The sequence below is a fragment of the Macrobrachium rosenbergii genome, chromosome 12, assembly GCF_040412425.1.
Source record: "Macrobrachium rosenbergii isolate ZJJX-2024 chromosome 12, ASM4041242v1, whole genome shotgun sequence".
NCBI lineage: Eukaryota > Metazoa > Arthropoda > Malacostraca > Decapoda > Palaemonidae > Macrobrachium > Macrobrachium rosenbergii.
In genome coordinates this window covers 63,652,820-63,671,126 of record NC_089752.1, presented here as the reverse complement: position 1 = coordinate 63,671,126, position 18,307 = coordinate 63,652,820, and the positions used below count along the sequence as shown (strand labels likewise).

The following is an 18,307-nucleotide window of genomic DNA, read 5'->3' as shown; positions in this document are numbered from 1 at the left end:
TACCAGAGAATTGCTAACGCATCTTCCGGTATATTTTGCATCTTCCAATCTTGGATGGTCTGGGATGCAGCTTAGATATTTGTCGAGCTTATTCTTAAACACATTTATGCTCATTCCTGATATGTTCCTCAGATGAGCTGGTCATGCATTGAATAGACGCTGCATTATCGATGGTGGTGCGTAGTGGATTAATGTCCTGTGTGCTTTCCTTAGTTTTCCTGGTATAGTTTTGGGCACTATTAATCTACCTCTGCTTGCTCTTTCTGATATTTTTAGCTCCATGATATTTTCGGTAATTCCTTCTATCTGTTTCCATGCCTGTATTATCATGTAGCATTCTCTTCTCCTTTCGAGACTATATAATTTTAAGAATTGTAGTCTTTCCCAGTAGTCAAGGTCCTTAATTTCTTCTATTCTACCTGTAAAGGACCTTGGTACACTCTCTATTTGTGCAATATCCTTTTGGTAGAGTGGGGACCATATCATATTGCAATATTCAAGTGGACTACGTAGATACGTTTTATAAAGCATAATCATGTGTTCGGCTTTTCTTGTTTTGAAGTGCTGGAACATCATTCCCATTTTTGCTTTGCATTTTGCCAATAGTATTGCCATTTGATCATTGCATATCATATTCCTACTCAACATCACACCAAGGTCTTTAACTGTTTCCTTATTGTGGTTTTCTGGTTATTAGGTCCCCTGTATGCATATGGCATTCCTTCTTTATCACCATTATTTATTGATTCAAATTTATCAGAGTTAAATACCATCCTATTTACCTCTGCCCATTCATATATTTTGTTTAGGTCTCTTTGTAGCGAGTTCCTATCTTCATCACAAGTAATTTCTCTACTTATTCTTTTGTCATCGGCAAAACTTGTCATTACCAAGTCCTTGGCATTACTGTCTATGTCTGCAATCATAATAACAAACAGCAATGCAGCTAACTTTGTGGCACACCGGATATTACCTTAGCTTCATCCGATTTCTCATCGTTTGCAATCACTATCTGTTTTCTGTTTTGCAAAAATTCTTTTATCCATCTTCCTACTTTGACCACAATGTTATGTTCTCTAATTTTTTTTGCTAATATATTATGTTCTACCTTGTCAAAAGCTTTTGCAAAGTCTAGGTAAACCACATCTGTATCTTTTTCGTTTATCATATTTTTATGTATGTTTTCATGGTGGACTAACAGTTGGGTTTGTGTACTTTTTCCAGGTGCAAAACCATGTTGTTCTATATTAAACAAACTATTTTTCATTAAATGTTTCATTATATGTTTCTTCATTACCCTTTCATACACTTTCATAATATGTGATGTTAGACTTACAGGCCTATAATTACTTGCTTCTAGTCTTGGTCCACTTTTGAAAATAGGGGTAATATATGCTAATTTATGTTCATCATAAATCTTGCCTGTATCTACACTTTGTCTTAATAATATTGTGAGTGGCTTTGCGATAGAATGCATTGCTTTCTTTAACAAAATGGCAGGGATGCCGTCTGGTCCGGCTGCTGATCCATTTTTAATTTTATTAATAGCTTGCACAATATCAGCTTCATTAATATCTAAGTTCGATAAATATTCACTATTTTGATCTCTTATTTCTGTATCATTATCTTCATTATCAATTCTAGGCATAAATTCTCCCTTATGTCTTTCTGCTAATATGTTGCATATTTCCTTTTTTTCATTTGTTAGTTGCCCTTCAATTCTTAGAGGGCCTATTTCTACTCTTCTTTTATTCATCTTTTTCGCATATGAGTAAAATATTTTGGGGTTTTGCTTGACATTTTGTAGGGTCTTTTCTTCTAAGTCCCGTTTTTCATTTTCTTTTGATTGTATAATCTTTTGTTCTGCATTTTCTATCTTACTTTTTAGTTCCATCACTTTACTTGCATTCTTTTCTTTTGCAATACCTTTTTTCCACTTTCTGATTTTCTGGAACAAGATCCTTCTGTCTCTTGGTATGCATGACTGATGTTTATTTTTCTTCTTTGATATATATATTTATCCACTATTTTCTCTAATATTTTATATAATATATCCGTATTTACCTGTATATTTTCACTTACAAATATGTTTTCCCAGTCTTTGTTTAATTCTTCATTTATTTCTGACCATTTTATATTCTTACTATAGAAATTGTATTTTCCATATCCTTCACACTTTTTCGTCTCTTGCTTATCTCTGTTTTCACTTGCTTTGGAACGGACTGTTAATTCTATGACAATATGGTCTGAAATACTCGTATTATACACTATTATTTCTTTAACATAGTTCACCTCGTTCACAAATACTAGGTCTAAAATATTATCCTTTCTTGTTGGCAGGTGATTTATTTGCTGAATGTTATGTTCTAGTAGCATATCTAATAGCTTTTCAAATTGCCTCTTATCTTCTGTGCTACTATTACTGTCTTTTTTATATGAATAAATACAACTACAATCTCCTATTCGTTCTTTCCAATCTATGAAAGGAAAGTTAAAGTCTCCGGATAGGAGTGTAGTCCAGTCTTTGTGATTTCTACATATATCATCCAGTTTGTCTATTATTATGTCAAATCTGTAGTATTAAGGGGACAGTATATTACGACATTCACTAATTTTTCAGATTCAAATTCTACTGCATGTTGGAGAGAGAGAGAGAGAGAGAGAGAGATGTAGAGGAAGTGTGCGAGAGAGAGAGAGAGAGAGAGAGAGAGAGAGAGAGAGAGAGAGAGAGAGAGAGAGGAAGTGGGAGAGACAATAGAGGGGATGTTAGGGAGGAGAAAGAGGGAAAAGTGAGAGAGAGAGAGAGAGAGTTTATCGGTTGTAATTCAGAGTTTTCCTGGGCAGTGCCGGCTTGTCAGCTAGTATATATATATATATATATATATATATATATATATATATATATATATATATATATATATATATATATATATATATATATATATATATGTATATCAGGTTAGAGTAACTTTATTCATGTAAACTGCTTGTTTAAGGCTGCTTGCACCTTTCGATATATTTTAATGCTTAAGATTTTTTCTGCCTTGGTAGTTTTCATTAACGTAAGTTATGTTAGTATTTTTCCTAAAATCATATTTTGTATATTTAATTGTAAGATTTAAGTTTACGTACATTTGGTAACGGATAAGAGTTCGTTATTTGGTTTTGCCGCCTCCTCCCCGCTTGTTTAGTGTTTTAACGACCTCATTAACGATTTTTACGTTTCCTATATTTTTTGAGTGACGTGGTCGAGTGTGGAGAGTTTTCGTCGCAAAGGAATTGTGTTTACGAGATAACAGTTCTCATCCTTGCACCTCCCCTGACGGATTGGCTGTAGACTTGACTACCACTTGTTATGCCTTTGCTGTATTGCCGGCTGCATTTGCAGGTCCTTTCGGTCACCTGCGACAACTGGAGCCTGTCTCTTGGTGTTGAAACTCGTTATTGCAGGTGATTGTGTCACCTGCGACCTTTACACTTTGTTTCATTCCTGGCTTGGGATATTGAGCCATGAAAGGGAATCACCCATTTATTGTTTCCTTCATCTGATGTCCGTCACGCCTGTATGGGAGCCCTGCGGATGAGTTAGGAGTCAAGTAGGGAGGCTTTCGCCAGGTAAGACCTCCTTTAGTTGCTATTCGTGTGGGCCCACCTTGATGACGATAATCTTGATCTGGACTCCAGAGTATCATTCGTCCACTTAGCAGGGGGTTGGAGTGGCAGCCGAGTAAGAGTGTAATCTCTGAACATTCTCCTTTTTTGTATGTGATCATTTCGATTATAGAACTCGCAAGTATTTATATATATTTGGGTGTGATTTACTGTAACTAGCCTGGTGTATTTTTCTGGTTTTGCCTCCTTTCGTGCATTTTTGTGGCTCTTCAAGCCAGTTATTAAACCTTTATTAATTTATTTATAATCATATTATGAAGTATATCGGAGGCCTGTTGTTGTCTTTAGTGTAATTGTACATATTCATTTTAGCTTTGTAAGACTAGGTAGGAATCTTAAGGTTTTCCGTGTTTTACTTCTACCACTTCTTTCTTTCTGTTTAGCATAATAGGTAGTGTTTATTTGTTGGCCGGCATATTACGCTATTAGTTATTTTGACTGGTTCTGCTTATTCTATGTTAGGGTTAGTTTCTTAGTTTTAGGTGTTCTTGAGGACGGGTTATTCCTCGGTATGTTTTTCTGATATGTTCACCGTCCTGTTTGTTTGTACAGTGCAAGCAGTTCTTCTTGTCACTTAATATTTGAATGGTGTTGTAATAATAAATATTGTTAACTTTTTCCTCTTGTGTTTGTTCCGCCCTGACCAGTGTACTTGAGGTATTAAAACATTACTGCTCAGATTTCAGCAGGCTATAGAACCTGCATTACAGCCTCACAATAAGGTTTGTAGCAATATATATATATATATATATATATATATATATATATATATATATATATATATATATATATATATATATATATATATATATATATAATATATATAGTTCTTGGGTCACTCAGAGGGGTAATTTTGCATTTGGTTGGTTAGGGACAGGTCCCCCCGGCTCTTTTTCCTCATTCCCCCGTAACAATGCCGTTCTTTGAGGGTAATGTGGAGGTGGCGGCCTCCCAGCTTTTGGCAGACTCAGATTGGGAGAGGAAGTTATATGACTTAAAAAGGGATGAGTTATGGTTTCTTGCTGAATTTTTGAATTTAGGGTTATCATCTGAGTTAAGAAAGGGCAGCTACTCTGGGAAGTTGTTAGGGCTGCTAAAGTGTACAGAGAAACCGTAAGTATGGGAGATGAGATCCAAAACGAACAAGCAGTTGATATGAGTGATGGTAAGGAGAAAGCACAGGATAATGTTCACGATTATGTTAGGGAGATAGATGGAGAAGTTAATAGTAATGAGGTAAGTGAGTTGAGGCTAAGTATTTTAAAAGAACAAACAAAGATTAAGGAATTAGAATACAAAGCATTGCAGTTGCAGGCTGAAGAGAGAGTGAAAGAAAGAGGTCATGAGTTAGATTTGCTAAGGTTGCAGTTGTCTATGAAAAATAATAATAATGTTAATGATGACAAATTTAATCTGTTGAGTGCTTTGAAGTTGGTACCAATCTTTAATGAAGAGGACGTTCCCGAATTCTTCATATCCTTTGAGAGGATAGGGAAAAAATTAAGTTGGCCTAGGGACATGTGGACCACACTGGTCCAATGTAGGTTAAAAGGAAAAGCTCAGCGAGTATATAATACGCTCAGTGAGGATCTGTCGTCAGACTATGACACTGTGAAAGCTATTATTTTGAAGGCATACGACCTCGTTCCCGAGGCGTATCGCCAGAAATTTAGGAATTTGAAAAAGGACAATGAAATGACCTTCGTAGAGTTCGCAAGAAAGAAGGAGCAATTTTTTGAGGACTGGCTTAAAAGTAAGGAAATAGATAATTTTGGGAAATTAAAGGAACTCATTTTAATTGAAGAATTCAAGAGAATGGTGTCGAGGAATTGAAGATTCACCTCGAAGAACTAAAATTAGATTGTTTGCAGGAAGTTGCCATTGCAGCAGATGAGTACTCCCTTGCTCATAGACAGGACTGTGTAACAAGGGAAAATAATAGCAGTAAACGATTCTCACCTCGTAACAATAACTGGGGGATAAACTATTCCAAAAGCCAGTCTGAGAGGAGTACTAGTAAAAACAAACCCAAGGAAAATAATAGTAATAGCAGTAGTAGTAGCAGTAGTGAATATCGTAGTTTTGTGAACAGTAGTAGATCTGGTGGTGGTAATAGCAGTAGGAATACGCCAGAGTCGAGGAGTAATGTAATGTGTTTCTGGTGCAGTCGTAAAGGTCACGTGAAGGCCAACTGTTTTGCTATGAAAAGGTTCCTGGAGAAACAAAAAGAAGCTGTTTGCTTGGTTTCCGCAGAACAGGTGTCGAAGGAAGATGAAAAGAAGTGACTCAGATTTAGAAATTATATATCGGATGGCACGGTTTACCTTAATGACACTAAACAAATCGGTCGTAAAGTGAAAATATTACGCGACACTGGTGCTGCGCAGTCTCTAATCTTAAGGCGGTCAGTGCCACATAACTTTGTTTTCTCAAATAATGACTTTGTTGTTTTGGGAGGTTTCCCTAATACTATTGTTTCTTGTCCTCTCGAAAAATTATATCTGGAAACTGATTACTTTAAGGGAACGGTAAAACTGGCAGTAGTGGACAGTTTGCCAGTTCCAGGTATAGATCTTGTTTTTGCAAATGATTTAGTAGTGAAAGACGAACTGAATTATTTTCCTATTTTGTCTTTAGTAGAAATAAAGTGTGATAAGGATTTTGAACCTATATCTATTATGACTCGTTCGCGCGCTCGAGAGGTGAACCTCGAGGAGGTTAATTTAGACTTAGACGAAGTAAGTAGACAAAAGACTGACACATTGACTGATAGCGTAAAAACAAATATTTTTAATGATGTGAACTGGGATGCTGAGGCTTTCAAGGAAGCCCAGATGAAGGAGTTTTGTAACCTTGAGGTTGATGATCTCGATAATGACATTTCTAAACCTTTCTTTTTTAAACAGGATGGTTTGTTGTACAGGGTCAGCAGGGCAGGGAATGCACCTGCTGACCAGGTAGAGGTTGTTAGGCAGCTGGTGGTTCCGGAAGAATATCGGAACAAATTGATGTGGCTAAGTCATGAAAGTAACTTATCAGGGCATTTTGGGGTCAGAAAAACATTTCAAAAGTTAGCCGAGCATTTTTCTGGCCTGGAATGCGCCGGAGTATAAAACGTCACGTGCTCTCATGTGAGGTTTGTCAACTCGTGGGGAAGCCAAACCAAAAGATACCAAAAGCCCCTCTGATCCCTATCCCGTCAGTTGGAGAGCCTTTTAGGAAGTGATTGTGGATGTCGTTGGTCCCCTTCCGCGGACGCGCGGAGGGCATGAATATATCCTTACAATGGTGGATAGGATGTCACGCTTTCCTGAGGCTGTCCCACTACGGAGTATTAGGGGTGAAAAAGTTGTGGAGGCTTTAATTGGCTTTTTCACGAGATTTGGTATTCCAAAAAGTTTGCAGACAGATTGTGGGACAAATTTTACCAGTCGCTATTTTGAGAAGAAAATGCAAGAATTAGGAGTTAAACATATTACGTCATCTCCATATCATCCTGAGAGTCAGGGTCAGGTGGAGAGGTTCCACCAGACTCTCAAGTCTGTTTTGAAAAAATTTTGTTTGGAGACAGGTGTTGAGTGGGATAAGGAAATCCCATATGTTATTCGCAATTAGGTCGGTGCCTAATGAAACCCTGGGGTTCTCGCCTTTCCAATTAGTATTTGGCCATAGTGTTAGAGGTCCCTTAGACGTGGTTAGGGAACACTGGGAAGGAGAAACCCCAGAAATAAATGTACTCGACTATATGTCAAATTTACAAGAGAAATTGCACAGAACCTGGTCTTTTGCCCGAGAAAATTTGGCAAAGGGTCAAGCTAAAATGAAGTACAGTTATGATGTAGGTACTCAACGGAGAGAGTTTTGTCCAGGTGATAAGGTGTTGGTTTTGCTCCCCATACCTGGCAATCCGTTGAAAGCTCAGTTTTCAGGCCCGTGGAAGGTACTGAAAAAAATGAGTGATGTTAACTACCTGATTGAGACTCCTGAACGTAGACGTAAATCACAAATATGTCATGTTAATATGCTGAAACCTTATTTTTGTAGAAATGAAGCTGTAGTAGTAGAAGCAGTATCACTAATGAATGTAGACGTAGAACCAGTTATTGATAATAATTTCTCTGTTGGTCCAAATGTCCTCTCTGATAATTCTGATGTTTTAAATAATCTTAATGTTAAATTTCAGCATTTAGAGGCAGATAAGGCTGCTTCTTTGATAGACCTGATTACTGAGTATAAAGATTTGTTTCAGGACGCCCCTGGAAGGACTAATGTATTAGAACATGATGTTGATGTTGGAGACGCCCAGCCTATCAAACAGTGTCCATACAGGTTAAATCCCATAAAAAAAGGTGTGGTTAAGGATGAAGTAAAATACATGTTAGATCACGACCTTATTAAGCCAAGTTGTAGTCCCTGGAGCTCTCCAGTAGTCCTTGTTAAGAAAGAAGGCGGTCAGCATCGATTATGTTTTGACTACCGTAAAGTGAATGAAGTAACCAAGACTGACTCCTTTCCCTTGCCTCGGGTGGAAGACTGCATTGACTGTATTGGATCTGCCAAATTTATCAGTAAATTTGACTTATTGAAGGGTTATTGGCAGGTCGGTCTTACACCCAGGGCAAGGAAAATATCTGCTTTTGTGACGGGTGACGGCTTGTATGAGTGTAAAGTTATGCCGTTTGGCATGAAAAATGCAGCCGCCACCTTTCAAAGATTAATGAATTTGGTAACTTGTAATTTAGATGGATGTGTTGTCTACATAGACGATTTAGTCATCTACAGTGATGACTGGGACACACATCTCAAGAGGATAAGGGCATTATTCGAGGCTCTAAGAAAGGCTGGTTTAGTTATTAATCTGAGAAAGAGCGACTTTGCTCAAGCAAAGGTTGTGTATCTCGGGCACGAGATAGGCTTGGGCAGAGTCGCTCCCAAGAAGGCAAATGTTGAAGCAATATCAGTTTTCCCTGCGCCTCGGAACAGAAGGGGGGTAAGGAGATTCCTTGGTATGGTGGGATACTACCGTAAGTTTATAAGAAACTTCTCTGACCTTGCCACCCCCTTGACTGAATTACTGAAGAAAAATGTAAAATTTATCTGGGATGGCAAGTGTCAGGAAGCTTTTGAAAAGTTAAAATCGGCGTTGGTAAGTTTCCCTCTGCTGCGATCTCCAGACTTTTCTCTACCTTTTTGTTTGGCAACTGATGCCAGTGACACAGGGTTAGGTGCTGTGCTATTTCAGAAGGATCAAGACGGAACAGTTCACCCAGTCGCTTATTTTTCAAAGAAACTGTCGCCAACCGAGAGAGATACTCTACAGTCGAGAAGGAAGCTCTGTGTTTATTAAAATCTTTGAACCATTTCAGCATTTATTTAACTAATCCATCCTTTCCCGTTGAAGTCTTTACTGATCACAATCCATTGGTTTTATTAACAGATTCAAGAATAAAAATCATAAAATTTTGAGGTGGAGTTTAGAGCTCCAAGAATATGATCTAATTATTAACCATATTTCTGGTAAATGTAACGTAGTGCCAGATGTCCTCTCAAGGGCGTATGAAAAGGAATGAAGGGATAGACTGTAATTATTTTACTGCTTTTCTTTCAGGTATAGCCTTTGTTTTGCTCTCTTTTGTATGTTAGTTATGTGATCATTTTTAGCCTTTAGTAAAGGTTTTTGTTTTTGCTTTGCTTTAGACTTGGTTAAGTTAGGTTTTTAACCGCTGCAAAAAAAAAAATTATTATAATTTTTTTTTTTTTTTTTGGTGGGGAGCTGTAACTTTAAGCTGCTTAGTTTTGTGTTCGTGGCTCTTATTAACGTAAATATTTTGTTCAGTTCTTTCCAAGTTTTCATTTATTTTCGTTTTTCTCTCGAGCCTCGAATAGCTGGATAGAGTCTTTTCGCTCCCACCAAGGGTTTGTTAGTTTGTAATTGATACCTCGCCCATGAAGTTTCTTTTTCTTTGCATGTACGAGCTCTGGATGGTTTAGGAGCCTTCGTTTTCTCCCAACGAAGGTGTTTTATGGACACTGGGTGTGATTTAAGGGGATTTCGGTACTGGCTCCTTATAGGAAAGAACTCGACCGATAACGGCATCTGTGGCAGTGTATTCCTGTGGCGACCTGTCTTGTGTCTGTTGTTGTGGCGGACTTTTTGAGGGCGTGTCATTGGGCGCCTTATTGCTGCTGGTGGCTCTTTGTCAAGATATCACAAGAAGCCATCCTGTCCTTTTGGGTGACATATCCAGAAATATGTACGTCTCCTGCGGGTGTTGATGGGGAACATCCTGCCCTCTGTTGTACTGCCTCTCTGCTGCAACGCCTCTCTATACGTTACTGCACCGCCTCTCTGCTGCACCGCCTCTCTACCTACTGTGGCTCTGCCTCCCTGCCGTGTCGAGTCTTTCGGGGCCGTTAGGAGGCCTTTTGGTCACGAAGAAGGGTAAGCGTGCCTTCCGTGAATTATCAGTTTTTGTATTTATAAAAGACGACCCTGTTCTCGGTCCACATCTTCGCGACTATTGAGACAGTCCTGTGCTTGCTACCCGACGGCTGTATTCGTCAAGATTCATCGGTGTTGGTGTCAATTAGGATCATTTAAGCGAAGGAAATAGCTTTTACCTAATTGTAAATATGTTTAATTTCGAGTTTGTAAATATTAGGATTAAGGTTCTCTTCCCCTCCTGTGTCTCTTCCTGTCGTATGTGAGAGAATTACGTTGTTGTGTGACAGTTTCGTTTCTTCCTTTTTCTCTAACCTGTTTCTTTATCTATCGTATGATAGATCGGTGGAGTTAGCGTGAATGAGGTGATTGAAGGTAGTGACTGTGCATTGTAGGTGAATGAGTTTTTTCTGTCCCTTTATTCAGTTATTCGGGGACCTGTTAAATGTTTAAACTGTGTAATAAATTCCTAAATATTACGTTAATGACTATCAATTATCCCTTTGAGTGCTTCCATTGAATTGTGTCACTGGTATTCCTGCTCTTAGACGAGCTTTGTCTATGTAGTATGGCATTTTGAAAGCTATATGTCATAACCTGGATTTAAAAAAAAAAAAGAATTACTGTAACCAGTCGTTACAATATATATATATATATATATATATATATATATATATATATATATATTATATATATATATATATATATATATATATATATATATATATATATATATATATATATATATATATATATATATATATATATATATATATATATATATATATATATATATATATATATATATATATATATATATATATATATATATATATATATATATATATATATATATATATATATATATATATATATATATATATATATATATATATATATATATATATATATATATATATATATATATATATATATATATATATATATATCAACACGCACACCAAAGTCAACTGCAGCCACAAAAATGAAAATACTTCTTGCTTTTGAAAATCAGAGTCGCATAAAACGATTATTCCATAAGGTGTACACGTTGTTCTCTTTGTACTACCAAAAATAACGCAAGCTATTCAATTTTTAGCCAGTCATTATGCCCTCCGCACAAAGAGTTCTAACAAAGTAATTACGGACTCAGTCATGCGGTCTAACTACCTTTTAACAACCTAATCACTGTCTGGAGTGGAAGATAGCTACCATTTAGCAGTTATTCACATCCAAATGCCTGGATTTACGTCGCTGTTTAGAATTATTATTCTTGTGCGTGGGTTAAATCCAGATCTCGAAAAACGGCCCTGAGACAATTATCAAGAAGTATTTGGCCTTTGTTTCGTTTTATTTCGCCTTTTCATTCGTGTGCCTCTTAAGAGCGTAGGTGTGCTTTGATTGCAGAAGTGGTCCTATGACACATCAGGAAGAATCAAGATCTAGTGAGGGAAGACGTGCGCGACTACACGCAAAGATTACAGTCCAAGGAAGAGTATCTATTCTTTGTTTATGCTCTTTTTAACACTTTCATGTTGATCATTCTGCTTCGTAAGACGATATACTCGTACATGTAGATCAGGAATGGGAATATGTCTAGCTATGATTACCATGTCACAGTCATGACCAGCTTGTTAATTTTTGCATATTTTCTGCCTCTTTTAACTCGTCCTGAACACATCCGTATCAAGTTAGAAATTAAATAAATAGATCAAGTATAACATAGTTTTAAAATATAATATATCAGACATCTAAAGGTCCAGGTATATATATTAGGGATGTTTGCTGTCATTTTAAGAAATCTCAGGCAGTGCTAAAAGATCCAACTCCTTTTCATGAATAATTTCAAAGGATCTTCGATTTCTAATGTCTCATTCCCCACACGCTGAATGTTTATTAAAAACGCATTTTATTTGCAAGAAAACTGATAAACATATACATGACTGATGAAAATATATCTGATGAAAAATATCTATGACATTTTTGAGCAATTATTCACGAAAGATGTATACAAAAGCAACCAAGAAAATCAAACGACGCTCGCCAAATGGAACCATTTAGAATCCTTCCAGGAATAAACAATGTGATTTTGGTGACGACGAAGAACTAAATTACGCCTCCCCTTTCGTAACTTCCAACGTCACGGTCTCTTTAATTCCCTCCAGCACCAACACTCGGCCTAATCAAGCGGGAAAAAACTTGTTTACGTCACGAGAAAAAAAACTACTTTTCCTTTACGAGAAAAATACCTAATTTTCAGGCCTAATTAAACTCCCTACTTCTGTCATCTTTACAAGACTGAATCAGAAATCTTGACTGTTATTTATTATTTGTGTCTTTATTTTATATATTTTATTTACTGTCTTTTTGTGTTGTCATGAAAGAGATTACTCCGTTGTAGAGATAGGTGTTGGTGACCACTGCTGCGTGGTTATGTTATTGCTAGGAATTACTCTACTAGTTATATATGTATGTATATATATATATATATATATATATATATATATATATATATATATATATATATATATATATATATAGTTCCTCGTTGGAGGGTGGGTATAGTTTTCTCAGCTAGCACGCTGCTGGCCCAGCGTTCGATTCCCCGACCGGCCAATGAAGAATTAGAGGAATTTATTTCTGGTGATAGAAATTAATTTCTCGTCATAATGTGGTTCGGATTCCACAATAAGCCGTAGGTCCCGTTGCTAGGTAACCATTTGGTTCTTAGCCACGTAAAATATATCTAATCCTCCGGGCCAGAGTTGTTAATCAGCTCAGTGGTCTGGTTAAACTTTGGTATACTTAACTTAATTAATACATATATATGTATAAGTGTGTGTGTGTGTATACTTGTATTCATGTAATTGTTATCGGTCATTGCTGTAATATAATAGCTTACTCTAAACATAAGAACCCTTAGAAAAGAACTACTATCGTTTCCAGAGGCCGTGTAATAGTGTTTTTCCCAAATATCTAACAAACCGGCTTATGAATTTCCATGAAACTACAGCAATGAATGTTTCAAACAGTGGCCTAATTTTTGGTGGTACAATGAATTGACAGATGTGCTTAATTAAGCCGTTTACTCTTAGAAAAAAGAGGAACTTCTTCCCCTCCTTCAGAGCGTTTCGAAGAAGTGGTACTTGATCACGTAACTGTGACGCAGAGGTTCCCCCAACCCTCCTTCGGTCTTTAAACCTATGGCTATCCTAGTACTCCCCCTTTCCTTCTTGCCTTCTTTCCTTCATTCCCATTGTTATTAGGCTACCGAGTAAATCCCTGTTAGGAAAGACTGTGTACTGCACATATCAAAATGAGCCGGAAGAGCAATAAAATGTTTTATGGTGGTAGATAATGATTAGATGGTTAACACAAATTATCGAACATAATAGAAGAGGTTTAAAACAGGGTTGTGGAATCGCACTGAGAGATATTCTACTCGGACTCCTACAAATGTTAGATTTGCGACTAAAAAATAAAATAAAATAAAATAAAATAAAATAAAAACATTAGTAGGAATAGAAAACAATTTTTTTCCTTGAGAGAGTTTTATATTTGGAATGATGTTATTGGGGCAGGACTGGAGCAGGATTCAGAAATAATTTCACCGACTTCGACTCCTACCTCAGAGCCCTGTTAGTACATCCAAGGTAATCATCGGCAGCAGTTGTAGTAGTAGCTCTGAACTATTTCATATAGATTCGACTTTAGTCATGGCAAATATGTCGCTTTGTCCTCGCCATTGCAAAACTACAATTGCGCTGAAACTCTTCACCATCTACAACAGAGAGAAAGAAAGAAATCGCCTGAAAATTAGTATAAATCGGTAAGAAAAAAGTATGACTTTAATAAGTACATGATACATTGCAATATACTGCTAGCCATATATATATATATATATATATATATATATATATATATATATATTATATATATATATATATATATATATATATATATATATATATATATATATATATTGTTTATTTAAATGTATTTATTTTTTTTTTTCCTACAGGCCATGTGAAAGAGTTGCTGATGCTATGGGGATGACTCCGAACGCTGTCCGAGTGTTGGTGAGCCGTGGAATGAATCCTCATCCACCTGAAACACCACCTGCATCATCAAATACGTCGCCTCTGGTCTTTGACAACTTCACCGTTGGTTCCATTAGGAGACATGTGCACAGCATGTTTGCTGCTAAGCGATTTTTCACTATTGCCACTTTAGCGGAAGAACTTAAAATGCTAAATATCATTCCTGAAGAAACATCTGAGAAGGCAGTATGGCGAATCCTCCATAACATGGGTTTCCAGTACAAAACATCCCAGCGGAAAATGTACCTAAGGAAAGAAACTTTGGACGTCGTTTGCCCGCCGAGTTGATGCTCTACGATCCCTCCAGCAACACCGTGATGAAGGAAGAGAAGTAGTGTATGTCGATGAGACGTGGTTTACGACGAGAATGCAACATAGCAAGGAGTGGGTGGACACCTCTCAATCTATCACCAGTGCCACCTTCAGCCGGCAGGTGCCACCAGGAGAAGGAGAGAGGTTTGTGGTGGTAGCAGGTGGTACAGCTAAAGGTTTTGTAGAAAATTCATTTTTATGCTTCCCTGCGAAAAATAAAACCGGCGACTACCATGCAGAAATGAATTCAGAGATATTTATTCGGTGGCTAACATCACAGCTCCTGCCCTCGCTTGAGGATCCTTCGGTGCTGGTGCTAGACAACGCCCCATACCATAGCCAATTGACAGGAGATAGCCGATGCCCAACAACAGCTACAAAAAAGGAGGATTTGGTTAACTGGCTCAGGTCTCGAAAAATACAGTATCCAGCTCACGCAACACGCCTTGAGCTTCTAAAGATATGCAGGGGCAACCGGCCGAAACCACTTTACATTGTGGATAATATAATCCGTGAATGGGGCCATGAAGTGGTTCGCTTGCCCCCTGCCCATCCTGAGCTCAACGCCATCGAGCAGGTGTGGGGCTGTATGAAACGACAGGTGCGCTCCTCGTTGCAGCGGTTTACCCGTGCTGATCTCTTTGCCAGGCTTGAAGAGGCCAGGCTTGCTGTAACAGGGGAGACGTGGGCTGGCGCTGTCAGGAGATCAAGATATTTTGAAGATGATTACTGGCTTTCAGATAATATTCAAGACAGTATAGATCCGGTCATCATCAACATTGATAGTGACGAGGAAAACGATCTTTTCCTTGAGAGTGATGATGAGTAAAATGTATGTGTCCATTTCTTGTTTTTTTTTTCATCCCTCATATATCTATGCTTTCCAGCAATTGGTGATAACATTATTTTGGAAAAGCAAAGCTAATGAATACTTTGATACGAGTATATCAGCTTGGCATGTAGACAATGTCAATGGATTTCTCAAAGTAAGGTTGATTGGTTCATTAATTGAAGTCTGGTATAATTCCAGTGACAAAGTCGCAATGATATTTGTCACATACCTTTTAAGTAACAAAAATAGGTACTGGTACTTATAACGTAAATAAATATATAAAACTATAGGTTGAAATATAATAAATCTTATGTATGTATGAACACACACACACACACACACATATATATTATATATACAGTATATATATATATATATATATATATATATATATATATATATATATATATATATATATATATATATATATATGATTTCAAAATTTATCAAATGGCCGATGTCAATGCCCTTATATGAAACATCTTTTAGAAGTCTACCTTCTAAGGAATTCAAGCTACTCTCTCTGGTGAAATTGATATGATAAATTATATCAAACAATGCTCTCTGTCATTTTCTTCCTGGCAACTGATGTATCGAGTAACCTGTGTTGTATGGAAGAATGAGTCCTACGGCTTAACCTAAAGAAAACTATATTTCTATTGCTTTACCAACACTCGCTTGAAGTGCGAAGTGTAGGGTTAGCATGGCTTCTTTCGTCTCCTGTCATAAGTCTCGTTCTTGATCTTCAATGTAAGTGAGTGGGTAAGATATAAAAGGTTGGTCTTGTGTTTAGGTAAAGTCTAAAGTCACGAATCACATTACCAGGTATGCTGAACTTTTACTGACAAAGAATTTCGTATTGCTTGGGGTAGGTCATATGACAATTATCTATGGAGTTAAACAGGCGTTTAACAATTCGGGGGATGGGAGGTACAGGGGAAGAAACGTTATACCAACGTCACTGAGGGACGTCATCACTTTTGCGAATGTGTGGGTGGCTAAGACTGGCTTTAGCCTCATTTTCTTAAGTAAAAAAGTTAATGAAACGTAATTGGCAATGCACAGTATTTCCCAAAATTAAGCCATTGTATGAAGCGCTCCCTGCTTTGATATCATGGAAATCCATCAGTTATTTTAGGAGTTATTTAAAACAAACACTATTACACGGCCTCTGGAAACGTTAGTAGGAACAGCTAAACCTTGTAGGTGACTTGTTTCTACAGCTACGAATCTGTAGTTCAGGACTGTAGTAACAGCCGAAATTTAAATACTGGCCCGTGTTAATTTATGAGGTGCGCCACTCTGGCCATCTAATGGTACAAGGGTGTTGGGACCGGGAGCTTGGGATATCTCATATTAGTCTGTCATTCCTAAGAGCTTTTGTGAAGTGATCATTTTGCAGTGACCAATTTGTAGAATGATCTACCTAATAATGTAAGTTTAGGAACTTCTTAAGCTCAGTAATTTCTCTAAAGGGTAAAGGAAAGTAGACATATTTTTGAGAGGTACAGATGTGTGTCTATGTGTAAATTTAAAGATGTTAGTTCTGAGGAAAGGTATCCAGTTGAAATGCTTGTGAGAGACGTATGCTGAAAAAAAGCAGCAATTAAATAATCTTAATAAAATTGATCACAAATTAAAAACTTTTATTACTAGCTTTTTATACATGAAAATATTTATCATCAACTATGATCAGTCGTCTTAAAAATACATTTGTGCAATTTGTACCCTTAATGGTGACAAATGTTAGTTCCTGCAATGTTACATGCAGACAATGACTTCATAGTCTTCGAAATTCTCGAGCATATATCCTAATCATATTAATTAGACTGAGCATATTGTTAAATTACTACACTCTAAATGACTCATGACCCTTAATATAAGAGAATTACGCTCACAATAACCAGGTAATATGCATAGAAGAATATTTATTCACATTAACAATTGCTTTACAAAGGCTTAATAGGCGTGCGTAGTTATAAAACTCTTATCTTTCGTTACTATTTTTTCATAATTAAAGACAGCCTTAGAGTTAATGCTCTAATCTAAAAATAGTGAAACAAATTCCTCTTAATCCACCGATGCATTTTTATATTTTGGACACAGGATCAGGAAACAGACTAAAACTGCTTTATGAAAACATATATTTCTAAAAGTTAATGTAGCTCTCAAGTCAGTATGAATAACAGAACTTTGAAGACTTCACCTTGACGTTAGATAAGACTGAATACAGTTTATGTGTGTGTGTGCGTATATATATATATATATATATATATATATATATATATATATATATATATATATATATATATATATATATATATATATATATATATATATATATATATATATATATAATTTATATATAACATATATATATATATAAATATATATTATATATATACATATATATATATATATATATATATATATATATATATATATATATATATATATATATATATATATATATATATATATATATATATATATATATATATAATTTATATATAACATATATATATATATATATATAAATATATATTATATATATATATATATATATATATATATATATATATATATATATATATATATATATATATATATATATATATATATATATATATATATATATATATATATATATATATATATATATATATATATATAAATTATGCCCTACACCAAGGTCAAATAGGGTAATAATCTCTTTCTACATCTGTTTTAAGAACAGTGTCATATCATCTTACATCTCTAAGATTCCCCGGTAGCAATGGCCAGCATTGGGTCAGCACATTCTTTCTCTCTTGTCGACACCTCTCACTGTATCTGTCCTCAAACAAAGGCCTACTGGAATAAAACGCCGAGATACAAAACTAGACTTTATTTGCAAATTTAACGGAAGTATTTCAGCAAATGCTACGGTCGTGAAATGGAGTGTCTCAC

The 18,307-nt window shown here is 36.1% G+C and overlaps 1 protein-coding gene and 1 pseudogene across 1 annotated transcript in view; one reads left to right on the top strand and one right to left on the bottom strand.

Annotated features, from left to right (window-relative positions):
- The window catches only part of LOC136844251 (larval cuticle protein A3A-like), a 329,631-nt gene that overhangs the window by 42,880 nt on the left and 268,444 nt on the right, over nucleotides 1-18,307 (bottom strand). The gene's annotated exons all lie outside the window — the stretch shown is intronic.
- On the top strand, nucleotides 13,383-15,686 carry LOC136844249 (uncharacterized; annotated as a pseudogene).